The sequence below is a fragment of the Girardinichthys multiradiatus genome, chromosome 20, assembly GCF_021462225.1.
Source record: "Girardinichthys multiradiatus isolate DD_20200921_A chromosome 20, DD_fGirMul_XY1, whole genome shotgun sequence".
NCBI lineage: Eukaryota > Metazoa > Chordata > Actinopteri > Cyprinodontiformes > Goodeidae > Girardinichthys > Girardinichthys multiradiatus.
Window position 1 is genome coordinate 19,172,097 of NC_061812.1, and position 17,797 is coordinate 19,189,893.

Below are 17,797 nucleotides of genomic sequence, written 5' to 3' on the forward strand. Positions count from 1 at the left end.
CACGAGGGATTTTTAATGCAGAAATGTTATGTTACAGCCTACATTTTAATGAGGAGGACCGCTGACATTTTTTCATAGAGATATTTCATAAGGGGGGTATGTCATGTAAGGTCTTTGCTAAAGAACCTCACATTTAAGAGTGCTGTATCCTAGAATAATAATAGACAGTTAAAGTGCAGGAAAAAGTGCAGCAGAAAAATTTGGGGAACCAATAGAGATTACAGAAGCCTTGAGATGATTGTGAACCAAAGCTTATTCAAGAGTTTGGGGAAGATTTACAAGTTTTGGACTGCAGCTGGAGTCAGTAATTAAAGAGCCATCACACACAGACACGGTCTATAACTATCTCTTTCTCTGTGTTAGGTTCCTCTTGTACAAGAGATAAAATTTAGAAAACAAAGGACCAGATTGTTGATTAGTGGTACAAAGTCCTATTTTTAGGTAAAAGGTAATTTTGATTTCCATTTGGTTTTGGTTTCTTCTTATCGACCCCCCATGTTCATCATGTTCATTTTCTCTGTATATTCTATTCATTTCTCTGTGTTCTTTAGTTAGTTTTTGCCTTATGAGTTATTCCATGTGTATCAGTTTCTTAGTTCATTCTTGTGTTTTTTTTTTTTTACATTTAAAATCATCTGTTCAGCTCCATTCAGGTTAATTAGTCTCCCTTCTTCAGCTCCCTGCTTCTACTCTGTCTTAGCTGCTCCACATATCCCCTGATTGCCACACAACTCCATCCAGGTCATTCCTCCCTCAGTGTGGTGGCATTTTAGTAGCTTTGTTCTCCTGTTTACATACCTGTTATGCTCCTGTTGCTGTGCCTGTGACTCTGCCTGTTTTCCTCATCTTGTTCTGTCGGCTCCCCTTTAAGTTTTTACTTTTCGTTATTTAATAAATCATTATGTTCAACAAATTCTCCCATCTGCTCCTGGGCCCAACTTCAAACTCACTGCAAAGCAGAGGGAGCCCCAACGTATTGAGTGTATAAAAAGTACAGTGGATGCACCTTTTAGCAGGCAACATCCACTGACTCCATCCATCCATGAACCAACTTTATCCATTCTCCATCCATTTTTATTGGTCTTCTATAATATTCTAATTTTCCAAGAACCTGAATATTGGGCTTTTAGACAGATGGAATATATCACTCTGTGTAATGAATCTATGCACAAGTTTCACTTTAAACTGAATAATTGAAAGAAATAAAGACTTTCCATGATTTTCTGATTGACTGAGATTCACCTCTATTGAGCAGGTTAGAGAATAAAGAAGCATTTTGAGGACAGCTTAATTACCATAACTGCATTCATAGAAGTCTTAGAAGTCATAGTTAGATTTACATCTCCTTTACCAATCCACTACTCACAAGGTCTTAACATAAACGTTACCGTGCTGAAAATGACTAAGGTGGTTTGTGTAGCTGTGATGTATAACAGCAATAAAATATGACTTTAGTTTTTTCATTGTTCATATACCAGGGAAACACATATCTATACAACAAATAAAACAATTATCTGAACATATAAAGATAAATCTAAGATGAAGATATATAGATAACATCGGTCGCTGTCAATCTAACACTTCTTTCTTTGTATACTTTCAGCATCCAACAAACAGTGCAGGGCTGCTGAGCAGTAAAGGTGTAATTACCTTTGCATGAGTCAGATTCAGGTGTTTTGCAATTTAAGAGCGGCCTCAAAAACACCACCACCCGCTTCTACCAGGTTTGCTATGTTTATAGTTGTGACACATCTTTACACGCAAGCCTGCTATCAGTCTCACAGGTTGTCATTCATCACACCTTAAAAAGTCAGAGGGTCTGCTCCTGGACGTTCTGGTGTTCACACTGAGACAGATTTAGACCAGATCTCGAAAAAAGATTGCCAACAAAGGTAGAGTTTGCACTTACTATAAATTGCGGATAACAGTCACTGATAAAAGTTAAATTAAGGATCATAACTTAGAGACAAGGAGCTAAACCTGGGTCTTCAGATAAGATATGCAAATACAGAAGACATTAACGTTTTTCCTGAAGGTTAACCTGATATTTTCTCTAGTTTATACAGTTTGACCATAGTCCAGCCAGAGCCCACCTTTGAATCTCAGCGCCAGCTTGTCATCAGGGCAGCTGTTACAAATGCATGATAATGGTGATGACTGATATTGTCACTTGCCTGGAGTGATACAATGCAGACTTTCCTGTAAGGTCACCGCAGTGACGCAAACCCTGTGTCTCAAGAGCACAAACTGACTCATCTGTCCAAATAAAATACAATGCAAAATGCCTTGTGTGAGCGTAGCACATTTAGAAATTGTCTTCGTTATTGAAAGTGTCTTTTGTCAGACCAGAGAACAGGTTAGCAGGATATAAAATTTACCTCAACAGGGTCAAGCTTAGAATTACCTGCTTTAGAGATGTCGCCTGAGGAGAACCAGTTTGACATTAATGAATGCGGTTTGCATGATGTCCTTGTTGATTATTATTACCTCGTATTGTGCAAGATGATAATGGCTTGACAAGAATATGTTTTACTAACACACTGTTTTGCAAAAGCATTAATACCCGTTGAACTTTTTCACATTTTGTCACGTTACAACCACAAACTTCATTGTATTGTATTGAGATTTGTTGTCATATACCAACACAAAGTCATGCAGAAGCATGGAGTGGGAGGAAAGTTTTATGTGCATTTGCATTCAGCCCATATTACACCTGAATAAAAACCAGTGGAACCTACTTCCTTCACAAATGTAATTTAAAATCTATTGTTATGTGAAGGCCTCAGTAATTTTTTAAGAGAACATTAATGAACAAACAACATCATGAATGCCAAGAAACAAAGCACGTAAGTTATATATTTTTAGAGATGATTAATGAAGGGTCAGGGTATAAAATATATTCCTAACATTTTAACATCTGACGTAGCACTCCTCAGTTCATCATCTGAAAATGCAAAGAGTAAAAACACACAGGCCTGGCAGGGAGATCATTAATCAGAGAATCAGCCTGGATGGCTCATGGTAAGTCTGGAGAACCTACAGAGATCCACAGCATGTGTAAAAAGCCTTTTTAGAAAGAAACCATAAGAAATCGCATTTAAAGTTTTCCCCAGCACATGTGGGGGGAAACATCAAACATGGAGAAGAAGATGCTTTTGTCAGATGAGAAGAAATCCTTTCGATTCTGCAGGTCAGGCCGGGGTTTGGCTGGTGAAGCTGAACCTTAACACTGAACAGTTAATTTAATTATACTGATGTTTTTAATAGAACCAGCAGGGTTTGGAAAGCTTTCTCTCTATAATAAATAAGGCCATCAGATGAAAACTGCTCTTAGTATTTTCTCAGGTTTTCTTTGTCTGATGTTAAAGTTTGTTTGATTATCTGATCAGGTGAGCATCTCTTGATGTCCAAGCAGCAGGGGTAATTGCTTCTTGAATCAATGTAACTTCTTAGTCAGCAAAGTCTCTCCACCACCATACATCTACAGTCTCCATAGTAGCCAAATGCTCCACTGGTGGTAGTCACTGATGGTGACAGTAGTCCTGACCACTTACCCCTTTTGGTCTTAGTATAGATGTTCACCACCACGACAGTATGTAGGATTCATGCCACACCCACCGTTTTATCACCGAAGATTGAAGAATGTTGGCTACAAACACAATGGTAAGTCAAGCTGGATCCAACAATGTTGCTAAAACACACAGCACTATCTTCTGTGTGAGTGTGCATGCTCCATGTGTATCCCAGCTGCAAATGGTCCAGCTTGTTATTCAAGGGTAACCCTGTTACAAGGTGAACCTTTGCCTAAGACCTTTGCAGCATTGCAGCTTACAGGACAACAGGTTTTCTTCCAGAATTTCCATGAATTTTCCCATCAACTCTGACCAGCTTTCAGCTTTCTTCCTCCTAAGGAAAAGCATACCCACAGCATGATGCTGCTACCACCATGTGTAACTGTGGGAATGCTGTTTTCAGGCTGATGTGCAGTGTTAGTTTTCCGTCACAGTTTTATTTTGCATGTAGGTCAAGAACATTCAGTGTTGTTCTTGATCTGACCAGAGCAGCTTCTTTAGTTGCGCCATATTCTGCCCTTTCAAAAGATGTACTGAACAGAGCTCTGTGAAATGTTCAAAACTTGTGATGTTTTACCCCGTAACCCACTTTAAACTTTTCCGCAACTTCCCTGACCTGTCTGCTGGGTTCCTTGGTCTTCATGATGCAGTTTGTTCACTAATATTCTCTAAGAAACCCCTGAGGCCTTCACAAAACAGCTGGATTTATACAGAGTATAAATTTCACACAGGTGTCCTCTGGTTATTAGTTAGGTGACCTCTGAAGGTAATTGGTTGCATTGTATTTTATTTCAGACCATCAGAGTAAACACAAATGCATGTCAAACATTAGAGTTTTAATTTTTTTTTCATTTAATTTTGAAGACCATACATCATGTATTGTTAACTTCACAATTATGTTTTATATTGGGCTGATCTGTCACATAAAATCTTAATAAAATATACTGACAGTTTGTGATTTTGATTTGACAAAGGTGAAATGTTCAACATTCTGCCTCAGTTTTGCACTCACATTTTTACTGATCTGGACAGCATTTATCAAGAAATGGAAACAAAAGCGCACACCCACTTATTGTAAAATTCAATAATCTGTGTCCTAGCATGCGATGAATGTTGTGAAATGACTAAGAGTGGAAGCAGAGACAGGTTTACTAAAATGAGTGTGCTTCTGCTGCCGTGGGCCAGCTCCTAACCTGTACAGCGGGGGACAAACACCCACAGGGTCAGATCCAGGCAGCTGGTAGGTTTCTAAAAACAGACTGCCACTCCCCCTCCCCACCCACACACAACACCCCTGCCACGTTGCCCCCTTTTCTGTTCTTCACAGCAGATGTTCATCTCAGTCTGTCTTCAGAAGGAAGCAATTATTGAGTCAGAGTGAAAGACACACCTCTTTTTATTAAAACCACATCAACTCATCTGATGACTGACAGACGCTGTTTGTGACTCATGGCTTGGATGTAGGTGCTGGGTGACAGGGTTCAACTTGAGACGCGGCAGACTAAATTAGAGGCCTTCCAAATGGGAGTCAGGACAGTATTTGAAGCACCAGACATCCCGAGCTTTTACTCCCCTCCGTTTATCTCCTCATGATCAGTATGTGTCCCCTTCACTCAAGTGCTGGAGCCAGGCAGCAATACTTCCAGCTATTCTCCAGCTTTTCTAGCTGCTTTTTTTATTTAATCTATATAACCCGTATCCTCTGTCCTACGTTAGATGCGCCTCTTACATAAGTTTGGCCGCGTGAAATTCCACAATTGTACAATCAGTTGCTGCTCCCAATGCAGTGACAACAATTTCTTACTGTTCAGATCCAGCTGCCCACTCATAGGATGTTTTCCCAGCTGCTTGCTTAAAGGCTACCTCGTATTAAATGAGGCTTGGACGGAGCGGAGGCTGTACCTTTAAGAGAGCCCGTCGTCTGGAAACACAGTGTTACTGTTGAAAATCTGGCTTCTGATCTGGAGCATCTCCTGAATCTAGTCGTAAACTGTCAATGCTGTGGCCACTGATCTAACAGGAGCCCTTTTATTTTTGGAGAATATAAGAGGCTTTTTGGCTCAACATGTGTATGGGAAACGTTTGAGACTGTGCAGGATATGTCAGAAACAATGCTGTTATTTATTTTCTGTTCAGATTTTCTTTGAACAAACGTTTTAGCTCATTTTGACATCTGTTCAAAAGTTAACCCTACTTTTTGAAATGCATTTCTCCTTCTGCATGGATTGAAAATATTTAAATGTACTGGTTTTTATTCTCTACAATGTTTTAAGTAAGGGGGTTCTGACATGAGAACACCTGCCTTTAAAAACAAAATTGAGCCACAGATAGCTCCTCTAGATAAAATCTGCTATAACGCACCACGTGTGAACATATGTGATGCTCGATGCAAATCCATGCATAAGCAAAGCAAGTTACAAAGAAAGAAAAACTGTTAACTATTCCACTAGCAAAACAAAACACAGAGATACATAGATACAGGCAATCGAGAAAACAAAATTAAAAACTAAAAGTAACTTTAACTAAAGTTACAAAATTCTAAACACATTTTAAAAATTCTAAGCACATTATGGTTAATCTAAATTTAGGTTGGATCTAAATATAAAGAAGTGAAGAACATTTCGTGAAGCATCAAGCCCTGCCATGTCCATGGACTATTTGTATTATTAATACTTTTGTATTTTTCATCTGACCATCTTGGGATGAAAGTTCAATGATGTGTACACAGTCTATGCATATGGACAAATAATTTTTGGCTGAATGAATCAGAAAATACACCAACTGCTCAGCAAAGTGAGCAACTCCAAGCATTTGACATGCTTGAGTGAGTGAATCTTCATCTTGACAGAGCATAAGTGTACCATGCTATTAAGGAGTGTTAGAACCCGGTCAATCCTGTAGATGTGACACATATGCACAGTATATATGGACTCTCCAAGTGGTAGCGCTCATACATCACCATATAGTTTTTGGACACAAAAATCAGTGGCACACTTTCTTGGCCTGATAATAAATTGTGTAAGAGTCATTGTCAGAGAGTGTTTTTGACATGACATTGTACTTCACTGAAAGCATGGCAAATTCACAATATTGACAGAGGTATAGTAAATGAACCAGAAATCACAAGGACATTTAATTTATTTATTCTCTAAACAAATTTGCCTTGTAGAGACTGATCATTTCATTACTCATAAATTCGTCAATGAATTCAGTGTATTGTCTTCCATTAGCCAGCAAGCAAATAAAATGAACCAATCAATAACCAGGATGTGTGTCTGTTGTGTCTGTGTTGTTCTTACCTATGTTATATTAATTGGTTTGATCATTTTTAAAAGGGACGCTGAAAGATCTGAAATTATTTTTAGTTAAAATGCAATTTATTTTTTCTCTAGGACACAAACTGTAACAGATAAAAAAAATTACAAAGCAATACACCACTTTAGATAAATAGGCTGAATATTAATATTTTTGACACACTTTTTACAATTTTCGTACTGCCATGGCTCAGACGTTTTGCTGTTTAGGAAATGTTTCACTTTGCCTGCTGCTGCAGGTTTACCCCCCAGCAATGAAGCAAACCAACTCACAGATTATAGATAACTTCTCTGATGAGTCACAGGATGAAGGGTGAAAGATGAGAGGTTAGCTTTTGGTAACATGACACCTCTGAGGGCATGTACACGCTCTGGCAGACACACCCCTAGCTGCACGCACAGTCCAACAGGACAAGCACGCAGTTAGAATAAATATTGTTTTGGTTCTCATTCAAGTCCAGATTCATTCACTGTCATACCACAAAAACAGGATTGAAGCAAAATTTTATATCTAGGCTATCAATTCAAAAACAAAAACGATTTTTACAAAAACCAACATGTTGATCATTGATATAAGAAGCAGGTAAACTTTCTCTAGCAGCCCAAGAACTGGTTGCAAAATACTTTTTATTTGCATTTGAGATCCTTAGAAATAAAAATCAATCATTTACACCATGGCTGATGCAACACAACAACCCTGCCAATTCATGCAATATCTTTGTTTGTACACTTCAATGGGCCACCTGGAAGCGTAATTAAAACCAGTAGTTGCCAAAGCTGCGGTCAGGGTCCCTCTGTAGGCAATGAAACTCCAAGTGAGGAATCTCAAAATAATCCCCAGAAATAAATTAAATTGAAAAAGGAATGGCGGAGACCAACTGTTGGCTTAAATGTTGCAATAAACAAATAAAAAAGTTATAACTAGAGAAACAAAAATACTATAAAAGTTGTATTAGTTGATTGTCATGTCACTTGGCTCTGGTTTGAGTGGTTTAATGCTGTTTGTATACTCCCATCAGCAGTGTTTGGGATCACAAGCCTGGGGCGATTGTGCAATACTGTCACCACAGGCAGCAGAGGGCATTGGACAGGTTAACCAGATGGCCGAGTATTTGCCTTTATACTTCCCTTTACAGCGATCTCAACATTTATTATATGTTAATACACTGGCTTCAACATGGAATTGGGCTCTCTGTTACAGCCTTAATTCTTCAGAGAAACGTTTATAGGAATATTTGCCCATTCTCTTAGCATTTGGGAGGTCAGACACCAATGTCTACATGACGTTTGGAGGTTTGCAACTACTTACTTTGCAGAAACTTGGCAACTTCTGCACACCAATATGTTTGTGGCGTGCCACTTTGCGGCTGAGTTGGTTTTCTTCCCAACTGCTTCTACTTTGTTTTTATTACCACCAACAGTTTACCCTGTAATTTTTAGTAACCAACAAAAGAGACTTATTAGCAACATGGTGTAGGTCAACACATAGCTCACTCTTGGTGTTGCCACTTATACCTTCTGCTGCCCATTCTTGAGGTCCCAGCTTCTTGCACAACAAACCCATATATCCATCACTGTTTCGTTCATTAATCTAATCCGGGTGCTTTACCATTTTTTCGTCAAGCAAGCATTGAACCATTTTGGTCTCGTTTTGTTAATAAAATGCTATGACAAAATGCTATGAAATAAATATTTGTCCCTTACTGGTCAGATTTGGCAATAACACAGCTTGGTGATAGAAGAATACAATCATGGTTTGGAAGAAAATGCATTCTCTCCTCTGTGCCACTTTTACTTTTACAGCTACTATTTAGACTCTTTACATGCAGTTGTTCTGTCGGCAAAAGGTTTCCACCTTTATCAAATATATTTTGAAGTAATGCACACTTCAATTTGTTTTGTGAAAATACAAAAAAACAGGAAGGAAAAATGTTGGGTATGATGCACTATTTACTAAAATAACTGGGTCACACCACCAAATCAATTAATTCTCGTGTTACAATCACTTCCATGCCTGCAGGTATATAAAGCTTGGTGTTGAGAAACTTGACTGGCCTATACAGAGTCCTGACCTCAACCTTCTTGAACACCTTTAGGATAAATTAGAGCAGAGGCTGCAATTCTAGTTTTCTAATCTAACTATGTACACACTCCTAAACCTGGTGGAAGATGTTTACAGAATAGTTAAAGTTGCTATTGCTGGCAGCGGTGGGTCCATCAACAAATTTGACCTAATATTCAGAAGAGGAGGTCATTAAGGTTCATGTACATGTAAAAGTAGACAGACATATGCTTTTGGGAATATAGTGTATGTGCAGGTTGGTAATGGTAATGCTCTGAAACATAATATTGTTTTCAAGTCAGTAGTTGCCATTTCCTCATTTTGAGCTACTGTCATGTTCAGATCTGCTAGCAGTTGTACAACACCAGGCCATACAAACTTATCCTGAATTCATTTGTCCTTAAATGTCACCATTGTTTGCACAGCAGGGACAACACTGTTTATTTGCACAAAGTGATAAATAACTGAATCAATCACAGAGGTGATGTCAGAGTTCAAGGCCTTTGGTCATTCTTTGACTAGTTCCTCTTGGGCGATATTTCTCTGCAACTCCTCTGTCTGCAAGTTGCTTTTCTGTCATAACACAATACAATTGCACAGAAAAGTGCATCAAACTTTACTCCTGTTTATCCACATTATCCAACAGGCTTGTAAAGTTTTTACTGCTTTGTCCCCACAGGCTGTCGTGTGTCAGTCAAGCAGTTTTGTGTGAGCAGCAGAGTAGACTAGCAGAAACTGAGCCAAGCGCTTTTGAGAGCCGTGCACAAAAGCCAATTTTGCCCTCACCTGAGGGTCAGTTAATAGAGAGAGCAAACACTGTGTTTTTAGAGCTAACACAATTCTAGGAATCAGATTAAGTTGTATGGGGTTTGGGTTCAGTTTTATCAGTTAGGTGATTGTGATAGGGAATTGCTCCAACTAGGGATAAACGTATGCAGAATAGTTTTATAATGGAAGAAACAAATCAAATACTTGTGGTTAATTAACTGCAGGTAAAATAATATAAATAAGCAATGTCACATTTAATATATCTCTGCACATGTAGTTCTATGGACAACCAGAGGTTACGACACACTTTAGGCTGCACATGCTCAAAGGCACAGCCACGAAGAAGAACAAGTTTTTCTGCTGAAATAGGTGGAGGATGAGTGCATTATTTGACTCTTCAGGGCTATTTAAAAATCACCTCTCCAGAGTGAAGTGATATAGTCTACGTTTGAAAACGCTGCTTCAACCCTGACCAGTCGTCTTCACAATTCCAGCATGGAATCTCAGCATTCACAAATTTCCTCTACAGCATCTCAGAGCCGATTGAAACAGATGGTTCAGTAGCTCTGTTTAGTATTTTGCTGCTTGGCTGGCTGCAAAGATTTGCTGGCTGGCTGGATGTCGTCACTCTGCATTAAGAGAGTGGCTAATAATTTGTCAGGCCCTGTGGGGTATGAGGCCAGCATGTCAACAACGGGCCCAGTGTTTCTCGGGCCAGCCATGAAGATTAGAGTGACCCGGATACTCGGCAAGCAGCGAGGGTGGGTGGGAGGGGGGAGGTTCTCGTGCAGGGAAGGGGTGAGAAAGGATATGAGGGAGAGTGGGTGGTATTCCTGAGTCTCTCTAAGGGAAAGAGTGTTGCTTTCACTGTGTCATAGCTATCTGAAGCAGACAAAAGGGGGAGCATGCAATTGCACAAAACGTCCTACTCATCACATAAGGATGTTCATGTTGTTAGTTCCTTCAATGCAAACCATGCCTGAGCTTTTTCAACATGACCAGTGTTGTGCAACAGTGTTCCCTCCTTTGCAGGTGGTAAGGCTTTATCCCTGGAAAGCTACAGAAAAACACAGTAAACAGGATGTCAGGCTAACAGGACAAAACACGCAGTTCTTCAGTGTTTTTGACAAAAGCCTTAGACAATTATTTCAGCTTTTACGCAGGTTCCCTAATGCTGTGCTCAACGTACCGTACCTGCTGCCCACACAACTGCAAAGGAAGAGCTCCCTGTTCACTCCATCATCAGCAACACAATTCTTCTCATTTGCTCCCCTCAGGCGTCCAGGATTAATCTGTGTGTGCGAGTAAAGAGACTAGAGAGATTAGAGCAGCTTCACAAACAATGCAAAGAGTTGAGTTTATAAAGTGCACACATCTGACATCTAGTGGTCGAAAAGGGCAATTGTCTGCAGTTACAGTTTAAGTGGATCTTGCAGGCAAAACGTTGCATGAGTTAAACAGATAAATCTGAAAAATAGTGAAATTTCACAAATATTGAACTGAAAAAAATGATCACCTGAATTCTAATTATATCAATTAATGCAAATAGTTTTACTTCTCTTTTACAATGTGATCAGTGATTTTCTCCAATAAAAACAAGATACATCAAAGTCAGTGGTAAGTTTTCCAGTAATTGCTCTGCTATGTACAGTACCATGCAAAAGTATATACCACTGGATCTGTTTCACATTTTGTCAAATAATAACCGCAAACCTGGACGCATTTCATTCAGATTTTATGTAACAGACCAATACAAAGTAGGGCAGAGTAGTGAAATGGAAAGAAAACATTTTGCAAATAAAACTAAAAGTGCGGTGTGCATTCTTATTCAGCCCTCATGGATCAGTTTTTTGTAGAATTACTTTTTGCTCCATTAACAACTGCCATTCTTTTCAGGTATGCCTCTACAAGCTTTGCACAACTACAGACTGACATTTCTCTCCTTGTTTATTTTCAATCAGGTCAAGCTCAAACACACTGGGTGGATTGGGTTTGTGAACATCAGTTCTTAAGTATTGTTCCAAATTCTCAATTGGATTTAGGTCTGGACTTTGACTAATTGATTCTATCACCGAATTAAGCTTTGATCTAAACCATTACGCCCGGCTGCATGTTTTGGGTAGTTGTCCTGGCTGGAAGGTCAACCTCCGCCGGAGTCTCTAGTCTTTTTTAGCCTGTCCCGTATTTTGACTGGACAGGCTGCTAAAGACATGTGTCTTCTCATCAACTCTGAACAGTTTCCCTGCTGAAGGAAAGCATCCTCACAGCATCATACTGTGTTTAACCATTTAGATAGTGTGCTCAGGTGGATGTGCACTGGTCGTTTGCTGCAACACATGGTATTTTGTACATAGGCCGAAAAGTTACATTTTAGTCTCATCTGACCAAAGCACTTTTTCAAACATAGTTTATGTGTCCCTTTCTTTCAACAGTGGATTTATTTTTGCCACTCTTCCATTAAGGCCAGATTTGTTTAGTGCAGCACTAGTAGCTGTCCTGTCAACAGATTCTCCCACCTGAGCAATGGATCTCTGCAGCTCTTCTAGAGTTACCATGGAGCTTTTGGCTGCTTCTCTGATTAACACTGTCCTTGACCAGCCAGCCAGTCTAGGTAATGGCTTGGTAGGTTTGCAGTTGTGCCATGCTCTTTTGATTATCAGATAACAGATTGAACATGTGTTGTGAACATGTCCTGTGAGATGTTCAAAGCATGAGATATTGTTTAAGTATAACTCTGCTTTTAACTTCCTCACACCTGTATCACTGAACTGGCTGCTGTGGTCCTTGGTTTTTGTGATCCTGTTTGTTCTCTAATGTTCTCCAACAAACCTCTGAGACCTTCATAGAACAGCTACATCAACACAGGTGGACTCTGTTTACTAATTAGATTGGATTCTGAAGGCAGTTGGTTGCACAGGATTTTGTTTAGGGTTATTAGAGTAAAAGGGAGCAAACGCACAGAACACTGTTCAGATTTTAATTTGTAAATATTTTTCTTTCCACTTCACAATTGTATGGTACTTTGTCCAGATCTATCATGAAAAATCCCAGTAAAATAACCTTGAATGTGTGGTTCTAAATGGACAAAATGTGGGAAAGTTCAAGGAATATGGATACTGTATTAAATTGACAGTGTAGAGACTAAAGGACACATCTGTTGTGAAACAAAACAGCCAAATGCATTCATGTGAGTGACGAATATCATCAATGAGAGTTTATCATGACTGTCCAACACAATAAGGTACAAGGTGAAGCCAACCTTCAGAAGCAAAACAGTTCAAGCATAAACAAGATTTTAATCTAAATCCACCATCTGCACACAACAGCATAAGTTTTGTCCCCATAGTAATCGCACAACAGATCAAGGCTTGTGAATGTTTTTGCATGTTTCTGAAAACCCTAACCACAACCATTTACTGTGAGGATCAAACTTCAAATATCAGCTCAAGGTGCAAAAATTAGGTATAGTTAGGAAAAACAAAGAGGCGGCACTACAAGAAAAACACTGGATTTCATCACAGGTCGTATTACGTCAAGATGACTAAGATGATAGGCAACAGAATACCTCCCTTTATATTCAGGAACAAACCCTTCTTGTAACTGACATGCCTTCAAATCAGGCCGGTTCACAAAGATTACATAAAAAACTGTCACGGCAGTAAGAACTTTTAAGAAAGGTTATGAATGGAACCAGCAGGAGTGAATCCAAAACATTTGTGGTTGTGATGCAGAAACAAAACGTTTTAGGAGCATTTCTTTCTCTTTTGTTGTTGGTCACATCTTCAAGTACTCCAATCCCCAATCATTGCTTTATGACAATATCAACTACATGTTAAAAAGGATTTCCCAGTAATCCTTTTTCCCAGTAATGTTGAAGTCTGGGAGTTTTCATGTATTGTTTTTTGCCTGCTGCTACTCACAGTTACTCACCACTAGATGCCGCCAAGATCCTCCGGTGTGGAGGGTAGCAGGTGTTCTTCATTTCCATCATCCTGGAGGAGTATAAGAAGGTGGAGCTGTCAACACTCCAGTGCCTGAGTGTTAACCTCTGTGGTAACCCCCAATGGCCAAGCTATGAGATCTCAGTCTAAAGTTAAATTCATAGTCTCCTACCTTTCATGTGCTCCTTCCTAGGAAACCTCAAGTCCCTGCGACCTTCAGCTCTGGCTCTAAGTCCTCGGTTTGGATCCTGCCTCAGCCTAAGAACTCTAGCCTCAGAAGAAACCCATTTTGGGTCAAGCTCCGGCTGAGTAATTACTTTGCATTGTGGGTTTATTCCATAATTTCCTAATCAAATGAGCATCACGCATTCAACTTGTGATTCAAAGAAATTCTTTCAGTCATGTGAAGCAAATGGGAGACAACTCCCTGAGCTGATCCTGTTTAGGATTTTGCATTATACTGAGCGTACAAAGGATCAGCCCGGACAAAAACCTCATTCTTTCTTAGACTTTAATGCGATTAATGAGTTTGCGATTTGCTTTTGTCTTTAAATGTCTCAATCAGGGAGTGCTGCATATGAATGGTTCTATATTATCCTTACTTCCGATTTCCACCCCTTAGGTTTTACTTTTTTAGATTACACTTAAGCTATTAGAGTGTCATTCAAAACCATTTTTGTTGCCAATTTTAATAGCTATTTTTGAAGATTCTGCCAAAATACATTATTAGATTGATGTTTTAAGACATATGAAGTCAATTGTGGTCTCGTCCCTCTTGGGCTAGACATTAGTTTACCCTAATTATCTAATCTGGATTCATACAAAATGAAGAATAGGTAAAGTTCAAGATTTGTAGAGGGAGATTATGTTAACTTCTCATGACCTTAACATCTTACAGTGGATAACTTTCTTGGCATTGGAAATGTTTTATAAATAAGGATAAGGCTTTATCCAAATGGTGTGATTTTTAAACTACTAGGTTCCAGTTTTGGTCCAACATTTTTTAAAATTTTGTTGTACCATTAATAATGCCATTAATCTTCATTGCTATGCTAATGTTACACAGCTCATAAATGCTGGTTGAGGAATGCGATGCCATCCCAGAGCAGTGTGTGGCCCAGTTGGTGACAAGCATACAGAGGTGCCAAGCGGTTCTGGCTGTGTACGGTTTCCTCATGCACAACTGAGGCCCAGGTTTTTAAAATGAATAAACTCGTAAATTGCCAGCATGTCTTGTTTCTTCAAACTTCAGTCCAATGAACAGCACTGAAGAAAAGTCAGTAGTAAAATAAACGTTTTAACTTTGGTAGAGAAGATATGGCGAGCTTTTTACACATCCTCAACTCTGTTGCTCAACCCACAAATTCATTCTCTTTACAATTATAGGACTATTTAAAAGGAAATAAAATTGTTTGTAAAACAGTGGTTTAAGATTTATTTATTTATTTTTTTTTTACCGTGTCCTGTCCGGCAGAGTATCGCTCAGAATTGTTGTCTGAGGGCCATGAAATTGCCCAACAGATTTACTTTCACAAGCAGAGCATCACAGCTAATGCTTTAAAGCTCTGCTTGATATTTATAAAAGAAACTTTATTATAAACTTATTTGGGAATATTTCAATTGTTACGGACACAGAGACTGAAATGAGAAGGAAAACAGAAGCTTGAAAAAAAGAGAGATGGGGCAAAAGGGAAAAAGGGGAGAAAAGAAGGAAAGAGTGGAGGAGAGAAAGAACGATGAAGAGAATAAAAGATTACACCCTGTTTGCTTATACACCTGCAGCTGTTTTTTTTTGTTGTTTTTTTTAAAAACACGGTATTTTTGAATGTAAAATGTACTTAGTGAGAGGTGCAGCCCAATATAAAACATCTGTGTATCTGTCAACACCTGAAGCTTAACACCTGTGAGTATGAGTGTGGACGCGCTTTTGTATACAAGGTTTCTCCACAATAATATGCAATAGGGAGTTTGAGGACCCACCGACCTGCCCCGTGGTCCCCGGGCAGACACTGAGGAGATCCGAGCCACAGACATCCAAAGGCCCCCCAAAGCACAGGAACCCCAGGAGAACCATCGCAACCCCCCCAGAGTTAATGCAAGATATATTGCGCAACACCCCCAGAGAAGAGCAGTATAGAGTCCCAGGGGAGCCACCCAGCAGCGACAATGCAGAAGCCCCAGGGAGCCGCAGCAACGAGCCCACAGGCCCTGCTGGCAATTGTCCACGCCCGAGCAGATCCAGCCATGGACCCAGAGACCCAAGTCCCCAGGACACACCACCCCCAAGCAGAGGCCCGACAGAGCCCAGGGGGGCAGGCCCCGGCAAGCAGAGCCACCGGGAGTGAGCCAGCATACACCAAAGCACCCAGCCCCGGACACCGAGAACCCCAGGTACACCAGCGGGCAGTAACAACCACCGGCAGGTAATATGGCGGGGAGGAAATAGGCCCCCCATAAGATGGGGGGGGGGCTAAGCTGATCCAGGAGAGGGAGCAGTCCAAGACCCAACTTGTCACAAAAAAAAAAAAAAAAGCAGGGACTCACAGTCATAATCACCCACTCCCACCCTCATGCATACACATAAAATCATTCGCACCCAACGTAAAACAAACAACAATGGACGTCATACACTCATTCATACTCCCCATGCTTTACTCTATACTCCCAGGTCCAGGCGCCGGTACCCCTAGGGGCAACCAGCCCTCGGACCCAGGAGGTGGTCCCCTTCCCTCCTGGGGCAGAGACAGGCAGACAGCGCCGGCACCGTCCAGACCCAGGCGGCCCGGCCCGCCCCACGCCCCGAACCCAGTCCTCAACAACCCCCATCCACTTCCGGAGAGGGGGCTATGTACAAGAGAGGGGTCCATATGGCCCAAACCAGCCCGCCAAACAGAGTCGCCCCAGGACGGAGCAGTCCCGACCCCCCAATGAGCTCCGATCCCAACCCCATGAGCCTCCCACCCCCAGTGAACCCCAACATGAACCTGCCCACAGGGCCACCCCCAACAAGGACACCGATATCGAACACAAACGCCACAATATCGAACACAAACGCCACAAATCCCCTCCCCCACAGGGGAACATCCCCACAGGTGAACTCCATAGCCGAGAGGCCGATGAAGCCACACCCACCCAGCGCAAGCTCCACACTTAGCCCCCCTATTGTATTCTGTGTTAATTTACATTTTACACAACGTCCCAACTTTATTGCAATTGGGGATGTCAGTTTGTGTGATTACTTAATGTACATGTTGATATTTAAGGATGTTTTAAGTACTTTTTGAAACTTTTTGAATACACAAGCTTGTATTTGCACTATTTTCCTTTTCAGATCAGGTCTCCAAAAAATGGTGTTCACTGTGTAGAGTGGAATTCAAACAGCTTTATGCAACACTTGAGGATAAAAAACAAAAACTATGAAAAAGCTGTGTATTTTTCTTTGCTAAATAAACTCAAGCAAAGAAACTAATTTGTAACCATATGTCCACTGTAGGTTTATGCAAATATCTTGGAAGGAAATATATCAATGGATGAACACTTCATGCAAAAGAACATGCAAAACCAATACTGTGGTAAATGCAGAACTTGATACAAAACATGAACATGCGATGAAAGATCAAAACAACCTTGTCTTTTTTTTAAACATTTATGTGCACAATATTAGAATACAGACATTTTTGTGAGTTTCATGATATTACAGTCCCAGCAATAACAACCTGTGTAACTTATAAGATTAATCTCTAATGGTGATGATAACCAACATGTAGAAACGTCATTTGACAACAGATGAGGTTTTGTTGTGGTTTTGTTATGAAAACAAACTGGGGCAAACAGAAAAAGAACTTCCAGTCTGAGCATCTCATGACAGATAGCTACATCGAGGTGTGAACCACAAGCAAATGCCAGGGAAATTATCCGGAAAGATGAGATGTGGCAGCTCGCAGACACATAAAAAATGCAAAGTTAAAGTCTTATAGGGAACATCTTCATATCAAAACTTTTAATATTATTACTAATAATTATACTTTTGTGATTCAACTGGCTCAGCAGTGAATACTGGGAAGTATAGTCAGTGTTCCCAGTATGCTATCTGTACTGTCCACATTCAGCTCTTTTCAAAACATTTTTCATATTATATTA